The sequence below is a fragment of the Paroedura picta genome, chromosome 3 (genome assembly GCF_049243985.1).
Source record: "Paroedura picta isolate Pp20150507F chromosome 3, Ppicta_v3.0, whole genome shotgun sequence".
NCBI classification, from domain to species: Eukaryota; Metazoa; Chordata; class Lepidosauria; order Squamata; family Gekkonidae; genus Paroedura; species Paroedura picta.
Genome location: NC_135371.1, coordinates 72107174 through 72120463, shown reverse-complemented (window position 1 = coordinate 72120463; position 13290 = coordinate 72107174). Strand labels below are relative to the sequence as shown.

The 13290-nt window shown below is 45.4% G+C and overlaps 1 long non-coding RNA gene across 1 annotated transcript in view; it reads left to right on the top strand.

Moving 5' to 3' along the window:
- LOC143831144 (uncharacterized) overlaps window positions 1–3302 on the top strand; it is a 45258-nt gene extending 41956 nt beyond the window's left edge. Inside the window, exons 2-4 of the long non-coding RNA XR_013228750.1 lie at window positions 2738–2824; window positions 2944–3063; window positions 3195–3302. This is a non-coding gene — a long non-coding RNA (uncharacterized LOC143831144). The remainder of the gene's footprint in view (window positions 1–2737; window positions 2825–2943; window positions 3064–3194) is intronic.
- The last annotated feature ends 9988 nt before the right edge of the window (window positions 3303–13290 follow it).

Here is a 13290-nt window from a genome sequence, read left to right as displayed (position 1 = left end):
CGTCACTTTCGTAACCCACAGGCTTCCGGTTCTCCGTCTTTTCGCTACAAAGGAGGTCCCTTTTTAGCGCTTCTGGCCTCCCGTGCCCGTCAATCAAACTGCAGGCACACCTTTGACCTCGACCCTAAAGCCGGACTTGTCGGGGTTCCCTTTTTTTAAAAAAAACCCAGGAAACCCCGTAGCAACGCGTTATCGTCCGATCATTGGCGCCCTTGGAACGTGTTTTCTATTGTTTTCTATGAACCAGAGGTTGATGCATTGATATGTTTGATTGGTTAATCCCCGCCCACAGTACACGCCCACAGGTTACCTGCTTATATGCACCTGGGCAGACACGCGGTCGGCCTCACTCTTTGTTTGCGTAGCCTACTGCCCGCAGCACAGGTTAACGTTGCAATGGAGAGGATTATTTTTCGATTGTTGGCTCAGATGCTTGCGGTGGTCCAGCGTGTCCATACCACCGTGCGGCATAGGAGGGCTGCTATCGAGGACTACCAAGAACATATTGCCGCAGCGATGAACACCAGTACAAGACGTTCTCAACGGGCAACCATGGCGGCAAAGAAGCACTGGCAAGCTCTGGCAGAGGTCCGGTTCCCCACCCGGTTCTGGGTGGACGAAAGATCCTCTGACTAGTGAGAAAATTTTGTGTGGGCTCGCTGGGATGATGACCACTGGATTGCCAACTTTAGAATGTCTAGGGGAACATTTTTTGAACTCGTGGAGGCTCTACGTGGACGCATGGAGAGGCAAGTCACTGGCATGCGGCGCCCCGTGCCAGTGGAGAAAAGGGTGGCAGCCGCATTGTGGTACTTGGCCACCCCTCAGTACTTCCGGACAGTAGCCCAGCAATTCGGACTCGGAGTCACAATGGTTGGCGATATCCTTAAGGAGTTCTGCCTCGCCATGGAGGCGGAATTGTTCAGCAAAGTCGTGTGCCTCGGAGACCGGCTTGGAGCGGTGAGTGTCATTCTATCCCCTTTGCCCTTTAAATTTTTTTTCTTGTTTGACAGGTCAGCAACGAAGACGCGAGGCACCCCACGCTGACATGCCATGGCTTATATTCTTTTCTTTCCCTTATTCCAGAGTATGGACGGGTTTGCCAGGCTTGGATTCCCGCATTGTTTTGCGGCCGTCGATGGAAGCCACATCCCTATCCGTGCACCCGGGGGAAGCATAAAGGAGTACGGGAACAGGAAGGACTTTTGTTCTGTTCTCCTGCAAGGAACTGTGGACTTCTCCGGACGGTTTATCGATGCTGAGGTGGGGTGGAGTGGCAGGAGGCATGATGCCCTTGTTTTCAGGGAATCGAACCTCAGGAAAGCCATGGACGAAGGGGTCTTTGTTCCAGGAAACCCCACCGCCACCATTGAGGGCGTGCGTGTGCCGGCGTTGGTGCTCGGGGACGGAGCCTACCCATTACGCCGCTGGCTCATGACTCCCTATAAGCGGCCAAGGACAGACGTGCAGAGCCACTACAACCTCAGTCACTCCCGGGCAAGGAATGTGGTGGAGCGTGCCTTTGGACGTTTGAAGTCCCGGTTCCGTTGCTTGATGTCACGACTCCATGTGCATATAGACAATGTGACTCCGCTGATCATCGCGTGTGTCATTTTGCACAACATCTGTGAGGACAAGGGACATAACATCCCCTTCCCTGTGGATGAACCTGATCCTGTAGTCCTTGAGGACACACAAGACATCCCTGAAGCAAGGAAAAAAAGGATCTATGCGGAGGGGTGCAAGGTTCGGGACGCTATAGCCACCCACATCTACAGAAACAGGAGGCGTGTTTGATTGTTTTTTCTACTCTGGTGTTGAATAAAGTTTTCTGTTCTTTGTTTAACCTTGTCTTGTGCGGTTTGTCTACTTAGCCAGCAAAAAAACGGGGATTCTCTGGTCCAAAAGGACTTTGACAGCCCTAAATGCTAACTCCACGCTGAAATTTACAAACACAATACGGAAGCGCTGAACGGGGAAAGTTTGGGGAGGCGGGTAGCCAGGAAGTATTGGCGACCCCTGTCAAACCGGAGGATCAATCCACTTATTTTCCAAGGAATAATTTTATTGGTGGGCAGCTTTGATACATTTAAAATAGGGGTGGTCGATCGGAGCAACGCATGTTCATTCCCTAACCGTCATTCCGAAGATGCCGAAGCCACGGAAGGGCTCCTTCTGGCAGCGCGCCGAGGCTGAGGCACTTCTGGAGCTTGTTCTCCAATCAAAAAGTGTTGGCCGCCTTATGGCCAGCACCCACTGCCACACCAAGGGTGCTTACCTGGTGTTGGCATCAAAGCTGAGGGAGAGGGGCTACGTCCGGACCTGGGAGCAGGTCCGGACAAAATTTAAGAGGGTGAAGCTGGACTTCCTCAACAGTCTAGAACAGTGGGGGGGGGGTCCCGCAGCCAAGTGGGAGAACGGTCTTCCACGACCAGATGGTCAAGATATGGGAGAAGGCCGGGAAGCCCCCCCTGGAAATGAGGAGGCATATGGGTGAGTGCTGCGTTGTGTTTTACCCTTAAACATGCATGGAATGACTAGCTGCCTCTTTCCCCTACTGTCCCCAATGAAATTCGAGAAAGTATTAAGATGCTGTCAACCCCCTCTGACTTAGCCCGCCAGTACTGTAGAACCACTTTGGTTATGCACTTTGAGTCTGATTGTGGTGTGGCCATCAGCTGTGTTTCATCTCTGGTTTGTTTGCTTTTACTTATGATTTCTCTTTTTCTTTGCCCAGCTACACAATCACCATCCAAGCTGGCAAAAGCACCTGAGCGTGAGGAAGGGGAGGAAGAGGGACCTTCCACCTCAGGACAGGCTGCAGGTTAGAGTTTTATGTCTTTGAGGGAGACCCATGTGTGTGTGCCCCCATGGAGCCATATGGGAGCCCGCTGTGATGCTTCCATTTGAATTGTGATTAAATTCTTTATTTGATTTCTATAGCAGAAACTATGGAGGCAAGGCTGCGTGCCATGGAGGCCAGGGTGACTTCCTTAGAGGCTGAAGTGGCAGACCTAAAAGAGGAGATGGAGCGGCAAAGGCAGCAGAGGGAGGCGGAAGAACGTAGGTTATGTTCCCCACTGCCCAACTCTTCTCACACTGTGGCTAAGGCCACTAAATAGTGTATCCATGTAAACTCCAGGTTGGGAAATATGTTTGGCACTAATGTGTACTTTTTCTCCCTCCCCACACAGTTAAGAAGAAGGAGGACGAAGACCTCTTCCGCCGCAAAGTCAGGGGGACCATGGGACGGTTGTGCAGGAGAGTGAGGGAGATGGAAGGGGCTGGGGAGGGGAGCAGTGGGACCTGAGTTTTGTTTTCTGTTTGTGTTGTGGGGTGGGGGGTGTTGGGGGGGTTCCTAGTTGCATTGCCCATTTTTCTATCCCTGTTAAACTGTTTGTTAAAATAAAATGTTGTTGTAAATTTCCTGAAAAAGACTCCAGTGTGACTCCTTAGACTCGCACACCTTTCACCCCAAACTCCTAAAACACCTTTAACCTTTAAAACACCCTCCAACCTCCAACCCACACAACGGTACCAGAATAGACACAATCACTAGAGAGGGTACACAGAGACAGAGTCAAAAATATAAACTTTATTTAACAGACAACAGCAAACACAGATAACGTTAAATAGACAAAGTGGCCCGAACTAGGAGGGGGAGAACTTGTCCGCAGGTTTAACTATTCTCTTCCCAAGAACAGTCCTCCTTCTCGTTTGGGTCGAGGCATTCTGAGACGGGGTGGGTGGGGTGGGTGCTGGAGGTGGTGGGGTAGGTGTGGGTGGGGGGGGACGTGCACGGTAATCTGAGGAGGGTTGGCCGTCTCCATAACCGCGACCGCCCTCTCCATCAGCCTCCTTATCAGTCTCACCTCCTCCACGCCTTCGCGTAGGGATTGGTTCGACTCCCTAAGGATTGCCCGCAATTTTTTTCCCTCCTGGGCCACGAGGGAGAGCATCGCCTGGTCTGCAGCAGCGGCACGCCTGGACTCCTCCTGGCAGTGCTCGAGGATCCTTTCTCCCACACCAGTTAAGACGGAGACGCGCCGCAGCCTGCCGCGTTCCCTCGCCAGCCTCTCCTCTGCTTGGAGAGCACCTCTAGGTGGTGAGCCGGCTGGCTCATCGTCTTCTGAAAGGACCGCTGTTGGCAAAAAATGAGAAACAGAACTGTTAGTACCATCGAGACAGTCAAAACCCACTCTGGTGCACATGGTGGCCTTTCTTGGTTACATATTGTTAAACCAAGACTCAAAACAATGCCAGGGGAGCACATAGTTATTGTTTGTTTGCCCATGGTGGCCTTTCTTGGTTACATATTGTTAAACCAAGACTCAAAACAATGCCAGGGGAGCACATAGTTATTGTTTGTTTGCCCATGGTGGCCTTTCTTGGTTACATATTGTTAAACCAAGACTCAAAACAATGCCAGGGGAGCACATAGTTATTGTTTGTTTGCCCATGGTGGCCTTTCTTGGTTACATATTGTTAAACCAAGACTCAAAACAATGCCAGGGGAGCACAAAAATGAAAAGGAAGCACACGGTTAGTGGCTTGCGACATTGTCCTGCAGCCATGGCTCGAAAGGAACAGTTCATGCACGCTCACCATCTTGGATCTGTATCCGTCTGCGCAGGGCAGGAGGTCCAGCCACCCCACGCTCCTCCTCCTCCTGCGTCCCGGGTATGAAATCTGCAAAAAGGAAAAAAAAACATGATTTCTGACCAAAGTGTGGCAAAGCAAGCTTCAAACCCTAAAGCAGCAGCGTTGATGGACTCTCTTCTTTCTCCTAGCAGTGCTGCTGCCCTGCACAAACAGAAAAGCACAAAGCAGTTAACCCCCCCCCCCCTTATTGCAACTGATACTTACCAACATTTGTTGACGCCCCAGAATCACTGTCCTCGGCCACCGCTGCTGGGGACTCGAGGACCACCGTTCCAGGCATCTGTGTCTCTGTGGACAAGAGCAGAAAATAGTGAAAAAGGAGCAAGCATACAACCTGAACCACACAGCAAGCTCCCAAAGTAGTGGCTAAAGCACTGCAGAAGGCCTATGGCTGAGGCATGCTGCAAAACTTTTTTGGTTGTTGGTTAAACAGTACCGTTTTAAAAAGCCACCATAGCAAGCAAGCCACAAACAGGCTGGCATATTATGCTTTGCAACGAACACAAGGCATACAATAGTGAAAAAGGAGCAAGCATACAACCTGAACCACACAGCATGCTCCCAAAGTAGTGGCTAAATCACTGCAGAAGGCCTATGGCTGAGGCATGCTGCAAAACTGTTTGGGTTGTTGGTTAAACACAACCGTTTTAAAAATCCACCAAAAGCAATCCACAAACATCCTAGCATATTATGCGTTGCAACGAACACACGAGAAAACGGTTCCCAAACGTCAGAACACACAGTTGCTAAAAATGAAATATAAAATTAAAATAAAAGTGCTTACCGGAGGCAAGGGGCGTTTGCTGAGGAACCTCCTCTGGCTCCCCAGGAGCGATGGCCATTAGGTCCAGCGTGACCATGTCCGCGGCTCGTTGCTGGACGGGGGGTGGAGGCCGGACGGTGGACGAGGTGCCCTCGCCGGGATCCTCCTCAGCGGGTGGTTCCTCGACCGGGGCAGCCGGCTTCCGAACCACCTTAAGGCTCCTCCCGACGCGCTTCGGCCTGCCGGCTCCTTCCCCGTCGCCGTACAGCAGGCGCTGCTCCTCAAAGTAGGGGCAGGTCACCTTCTCGTTGCCGGAACCCTTATTATGGTTCACGGCACGCATATACTCCGCCCGCATTGTTTTAGTTTTTGACCGGCATTCAAGGCCGGTCCTGTTGTGGCCCAGGGCACGCATCTTGATGGCCACTTGTTCAAAGACCTCCCGATTCCTGTGCGAGGACTGGAAGGCGTCCTGGATTTTCTCTTCCGAGAAAATCGCGATCAGGTCCCTGATCTCCGCGTCCCTCCATGTTGGCCCACGGCCGGTCGCAGGGACGGACGACGCTTGCGAAGAAGATTCCATGGTGCCTTCGCGAGTAGCTGAGCAAAATGGGGGTGCGAGGTGCAGGGTGCAACGGATCATATACCTTCCCGCACACAAAGACAAAGGGACTAGCCGGCTCCTGATTGGTGGAGGGCAGTAGGGGACACGCACATTGGCCACATGAGGTCACATGTCACGTTCAAAACTCCTCGCGCGGGAACAGGATCTGCTCCTAATGGCCAGATTAGCGCCCTTGTTGTTTGACTTCTCGCATGCGCTGATTCATCCACACGCGAGAAGAGCAGTTTGAACATGCAGCGGGAGCCATTTTACTGAAATGTCCGCCATTACAAAAACGCATGCCGGTCTAAAACCGAGAGCAAGTGCAGCGGTACGCGACAGTTCCCCAATAATATTCACCAACCAAAGCATAAATCAATGACATGTTACTGGCGAACGTTCGTTGGCACGCTCAGCGGAAAGTTTTTTAAAATGAACGGTGGACGGCGACTCCGCTTGCCGGAGGTCTAGCCGCCGATGGAAGGGGTTGTCCGCACCCAAGCACAACCACGCACCCGGAACCACACAAAGACCCACTACACATAAACCGCCCCTCATGATATCACCTCGAATCATTTCTATTGAACCCCTCTAATCTAAACAGGAGACTGCGAGCGGCGAACGTTCGTTGGCACGCTCAGCGGAAAGTTTTTTAAAATGAACGGCGGACGGCGACTCCGCTTGCCGGAGGTCTAGCCGCTGATGGAAGGGGTTGTCCGCACCCAAGCACAACCACGCACCCGGAACCACACAAAGACCCACTACACATAAACCGCCCCTCATGATATCACCTCGAATCATTTCTATTGAACCCCTCTAATCTAAACAGGAGACTGCGAGCGGCGAACGTTCGTTGGCACGCTCAGCGGAAAGTTTTTTAAAATGAACGGCGGACGGCGACTCCGCTTGCCGGAGGTCTAGCCGCCGATGGAAGGGGTTGTCCGCACCCAAGCACAACCACGCACCAGGAACCACACAGACCCACTGCACATAAACCGCCCCTCACGGTATCACCTCGAATCATATCTATTGAACCCCACTAATCTAAACAGGAGACCGCGAGCGGCGAACGTTCGTTGGCACGCTCAGAGGAAAGTTTTTAAAAATGCTCCCTGTACGTTGACTCCGCTAGTACTGGCCGAAGGTAGACGGGGTTTTAAGCTTTGGGCAAATGTTTGTAACGTGACGGTGTGTGCTACTGTGCTTTTGAAATACTCTTGTGGTGTCCGGGCAGAATTTCCGAAAGTGATTGTGCTTGAAAGCCAGTCGCTGTCCCGTTGCCTCGTAGATCCCCGCTCGCTCGGAGAAAAAAAATGGCGGACAGTTCGCCGGAAGTTTGGGGGAAAGTCTCGGGAGGAGGGACTTCGAAGAACCCGCAACAATGGTAATGCACAAGTCTTTGGCGCTATTGTCGCAGATTGGTTGCAGGAGTGTATCGCTATCCGGAGGGTGAATCCACTTTTCTGGATTCCCCTGAAAGCGCTACAACGAAGCGCTTTTTGCGGGTCGGTTGCAGGACTGTTGCAGATTGTCTACGACGTCGTGGGTTATGGCAAATTAGTAGCGTTTCCAATTGGCAACCATTCTGCTACTTTGAAGCCGTGCGAAATGGCCCTCAAAGAACCCAGACACCTGGATGCTGTGAATCTTGGGTGGATAAGGGCATTTGAATTGAAGGCTCTCTTTCCTTTTTGCTTCTCACGTTCCTTCTTTCTTATCTCTCCTTTTATATCATTTCTGCTCCCTACTTTTTATTTTCCTAGCTGTACTCCTTATCCTTTTCTGTTCTGTTCTTCCAGCCCCTTCCCTTCTACTCTCTTTTACCCCCAACTGTTTGAGCATTTTTCTGCCTTTACTTTATACCTTATACCCTATACCTTTCAAGAGGTTATAATATAGTATAGTATCATAGTATATAAACTCTTTGGCCAGATACTAAGGCCAAATCATTTGGAGGAGAAGGTTAATAGATACTTTTTGTTCTGTATTATTTTCTTTAGATAATTGTTAGTCAATTGTTAGTAGAATATAGTAAAATATGTATTAAGGTAAACAAGTAGCAACAAATAAGAGAAGTGACAAATAGTAAAGGCTATATTGAAATATCAGATTGCAAGGCTAATTGCTCTATTGCGGCTGAGTTATTATTTTGTTTAATCTTTGTTAATTATATTGTTGATTATATTGCTTTATTACAACAGTGATTTGTTTATGCATAGAAAGGAAAGGAAGACTCCCAAAACTATTAGATCTCCTGTTAAAAAATTTACAACAGACATAATAACCTTTTGGAAACTTAAGAGGGTTTTAGCTGGAGCAGCTAAAACTAAGAAAATAAAGGAAAAGACAAAAAGGAACACAGACATAGGAGTCAATATAGAGGAGGAAGATTTTGAAGAAGAGAGACCACTGGGTATGGTACAATTAATTAGACTACTGAAAAAACAAAGTAGGGATATAAAAGCTTCAATGGAAGATCTGCTAAAACAGCAATCTAAAGAAATTCTTCAAGAAATACAATATTGTAAGTTGGAGCTTTCAGGAAGGATTGACGGGTTGAAGGTGGTAGTAGAAGGTAATACAAAAAAGCTAGAAGATCAGGAAAAAGAGATTGAGAAATTACAGACTTGGAAAAAATCAGTAGAGGGCAAGTTGGAGGTACTAGAGGTGGAGAACAGATCAAGAAATCTGAGATTCAAAGGAATCAAAGAATCTTTTGGCGAACATAATCTGAGGCTGGAATTAACAAAAGAACTGCAACAATACCTGCCAGAAGAGGAAGTTTACAAAAATATTTTTGTAAAATACCGTTTGCACTGGAGGTGTTATTACCATCAGGCAGAAAAACTATAGAGTTTTTTTTTCAACAAGCACAAGAACTAGCAGACCTCCTTAGACAAGATAAAGACCCACAGCAAACACAACAATCGCCGGTGAAACAAAAGTCAAGATCGCAACATGAGCTCTCAGGGGCACTTGGTTAGATTCAGGGATTTCTCTTTTATAGATATGAAAACACTAAAAATCATATCAGTAAATGTTAATGTTCTGAACATACCTAATAAAAAACACATTTTTAAAATCAACGTTACAAGTTGAGACTGGATATAATATGTCTACAAGAAACGCATGTCAACAACAAACATCAGAATTTGTTAAAGCCAAAGAAACTAGGACAAGCTTTTGTTGCTTCAGCACGTGTAAAGAAAAGAGGTGTTGCAACATACTTGGTAAATCCAAATATAAAAGCCGAAATTTTTCGCCAAGATCCGGAAGGACGTTTTCTCTCTTCCAGATGGACAAAAGCTGATTCTTGTAAACATATACGCCCCTAACAATAAAAAAGACAAATTCTACAAAGAATTTTTTGATCAACACTTAGAAGTGACAGATAATAATTTGGTCATAATCGGAGATTTTAATGCAACCCATAATCCTAACTTAGATAAATCAGAGAAAAAAACTGGTTCAAACTTCCCAAAAGTTGCACTGAAGAACTTCCAAGAACTCTTGCTGGTGGATGTCTGGAGAGTGCGACATCCAAACAGCATGAATATACATTTTTTTCCAACAGGCACTCTTCGTATTCAAGGCTAGATCAATGCTAGACTTCTTCACAATTGCTGTCTAGAATAGCTGAATTCCATTATACTCCCAATTTTCAAAAAAGGTAGCACTAACATTCCTAGCAACTATCGCCCCATAAGTCTATTATCTGTACTGGGGAAACTATATTCAAAACACTTATTGGGACGTTTATTAGACTGGATGACTATTAATAATCTATCAGGCAAAGAACAAGCAGGATTCCGCTCTGGATGTACCTCACTTGACCATTGTCTTGTATTATCCTTTCTAGCAGAAAAGTACTCCTTACATCTAAAAGGCAAATTATATGCAGCTTTCATTGATTTACGGTGAGCATTTGATTCCATCAATAGATCCCTATTATGGAATAAATTAGCTGCTCTGGGAATGGACAAGCGATTGCTTTTCCTAATTCGTAAATTACACACTTCAAACAGCTGTCAAGTGAGGTTTGACAGTAACGGTTCCGTAACTGAAAAGATCCCAGTCACTAAAGGAGTGAAACAAGGATGCCTTCTGGCTCCATCATTATTCACCTTATTTTTAGTAGATCTTCCTAATCAATTGGCTGAATCTGAAGGTCACGGACCTAGGTTAAATTCCCACCCTATTCCTCTCTTGTTGTATGCGGACGATGCAGTTCTTCTTTCCATCTCTAAAATTGGGCTCATGAGTTTACTCTCAGCATTCTCATTCTTCTGTTCCCAAAACAGCCTGTTTATCAATTTTGATAAAACTAAGATAATGATCTTCTCTAAGACCTGGAAATGCAGCCAATGGAAAGCAGATGGAAATCCTGTGGAGCAAGTAAAATGTTTCAGATACTTGGGTGTTAGTTTTCACCACCAAATGAATTGGTCCTTGCATCGGAAAGCAGCACTTGCTGCGGCAAAGAACCAGTTAAGTGCAGTCTCATGTTTTCACTTTCGTAGTGGGAACCAGTTTGTGCCAGCAGCGATCCAGATTTTTCAGGCGAAGGCTGTTAATCAACTCTTATATGGGATACCAATCTGGATTGAGTCTTTGAATGATGAAGTGGATCGTATAGCCACCATTTTCTTTCATCGTATTTTGGGTCTTCCAAATATGATTAGTCTTGCCACCCTTTGTAATGAGTTGGGTCTTGGTCTGTTGTCATCTAGAGCATGGTTATCCACTATCAAATTCTGGATAAAATTACATTATCGCTCCACTCCTAATAGTCTCTTGTACGATCTGCTAAGTGATCCTTTTGTTTCTAAATGGTACTGGCAGATCCAACATAAAATTCACACTCTGGGTATCAACTTGGAGCCTCTGGCTAATTATGAGGAGTTTCAAATATACAGTATTATTAGACAGAGAATCTGTGATATTGAAAGACAGACCATCGAAGCAGGAATCAATCGGACTTGTTCCCCCCGCTTCTTCGGCCTTGCTTCCAATACAGGTCAGGGAGCTACTTATATGCAAAGTCTTATTAACCCACTCCATCGTCATGCTTTTATGCTTGCTGGATTAAACATCTTCCCATCAGCTGTCCTAGCAGGCAGATACAGCAATGTACCAATTGGGAATAGACTTTGTAAATTTTGCCAATTAGAGCCTGACTCAGTGCCACATATTCTACTCTATTGCCCATCACATTCTATGCTTAGACAACGACTTGTTGTCCCTATCACGATGGACCTTTCTGGCCCTATGGACAGAATAACCAGACATTTGTTAGCTGATAGGTCCCCAGAAATAACGGAATTGGTGGCCAAATTCTTGACTACTATGATACAAAAGGACAGTTGGCTAGGCAAGAATCAGGTCTAGACCAGGGGCACCCACAACTGGTGGAAATTACTGATTGCTGGGCATTCTGGAGGAATCTACTGTTGGTTACTGCATCTTTTCTTTTCTTTTCTTGTTTATCTAGACTATGGCTTTATGCAAAAAAGATTGATGAGGCATAATGTGAGATTTATTTTGGGCGCAATGAACTTGGCCAAACAGCAGAAACTTCAAGTTGCATTTTTATTTCTGGATGCTGAGAAGGTGTTTGACAATGTTTTTTGGAATTTCCTAATGGAGACTTTAAGAAAAATGGACTGTGGAGACACCTTAAATTTAGTGGCAAAGATATATTCCCAGCAAGAAGTGAGAATACTTGTAAATAGCATGCTGACAGAAAATAGCATTGAAATAAAAAAAGGAACAAGGCAGGGATGTCCATTATCACCGGTGCTTTTTAATTTGATTATGGAAATGCTAGCAACTAAAATACGCTTCTGCGACAGCATCAACGGATTGAAAGTAGGAAAAGAAGAATTTTAGCTAAAGTGCTACACAGATGACGTAATATATGTGCTAACGAATCCCCTGACTTCCATTCCAGCACTTTATGATTTACTAAATCTATTTGGGCAGCATGCGGGATATAAGAATAATAAGCTCAAAACTAAAATATTTTTACAGGGGATGAAGAAATCAGAAGAATGTTATATCAATCAAACTACAGGATGTGAAGTGAATCCGAAAGTGATAAAATATCTGGGAGTATACTTAGATAAAGATCTAACAGACCTAACAAAGAACAACTACCAAAGAGTATGGAAAATAATTTTAAAAGATCTGGAACGATGGTCAAGAATGAAAATCTCATGGAGTATAACCAACTGAAAGTTAGACTAAAAACAGACTTTGAGATTCGAGTGGACAAAAACTCGCCTCTTAGTGATTTTGAAAACATGTTATTGCTCAAAAAACCACACCTACAGGGCCAGATCTATAAACTTCTTTTGAAATATGAGACTGAGTTAGAACAAGTAAAGAATTGTATGATTAAATGGATGCAAAACCTGGGCTCCATAATTGATATGAGGAATGGGAACGAGTTTGGATCAAAATTCCTAAACAAACCAACTGCCAAATTTTAAGGGAAAACTGGTATAAGATGTTTTATAGATGGTATATTACTCCAAAGGTCATTGCAAAAATCTCAGATAGGTTTGATAATAAATGTTGGAAATGTCATAAAGCAGTAGGTTCTTTTTATCACATGTGGAGGAATTGTGAGAAAGCAAAAAAGTATTGGGTTAAAATACATATGGTGTTACAGGAAATATTTAAAATGCGATACCCAATGAAGCCTGAATCTATGTTGCTAAGCTTCCACCCAAGTGCTTTACCAACTTCCTCTAGAATCCTCTTCTTCCATGCAACTACGGCGGCACGGTTGGTGTGGGTGAAGCACTGGAAGGCGACTGAGACTCCAACTATTTCTACATGGCTTGATAAATTAGCGGACTTAGCAAAAATGGCAAGACTCACTAACATGGTTAAGAAGAGATCTCCGGAAGAACATGATGAGCAGTGGAGTGATTATTTGGACTTTCTTAAGAAAGACAGCAGTAACTGTTAGATTAGGACCAATATGTAATGGGAACTGACTATATATCTCTTGAGATAATATTAGACTACATTAAGTATGATATACGTGTATTGATGATACTTATCAGCTGGTCGCTTTTTTTTTCTGTAAATGCTTTTTATAAGAACAAATAACAATTAAAAAATTGATAAAAAAAAATAAGAATGAAAATCTCATGGTCTGCACGCATAGCGGTAATAAAAATGAATATACTTCCAAAAATAAACTTTCTATTTCAAACTTTACCTATCATTTATTTATCATACTTATATACCG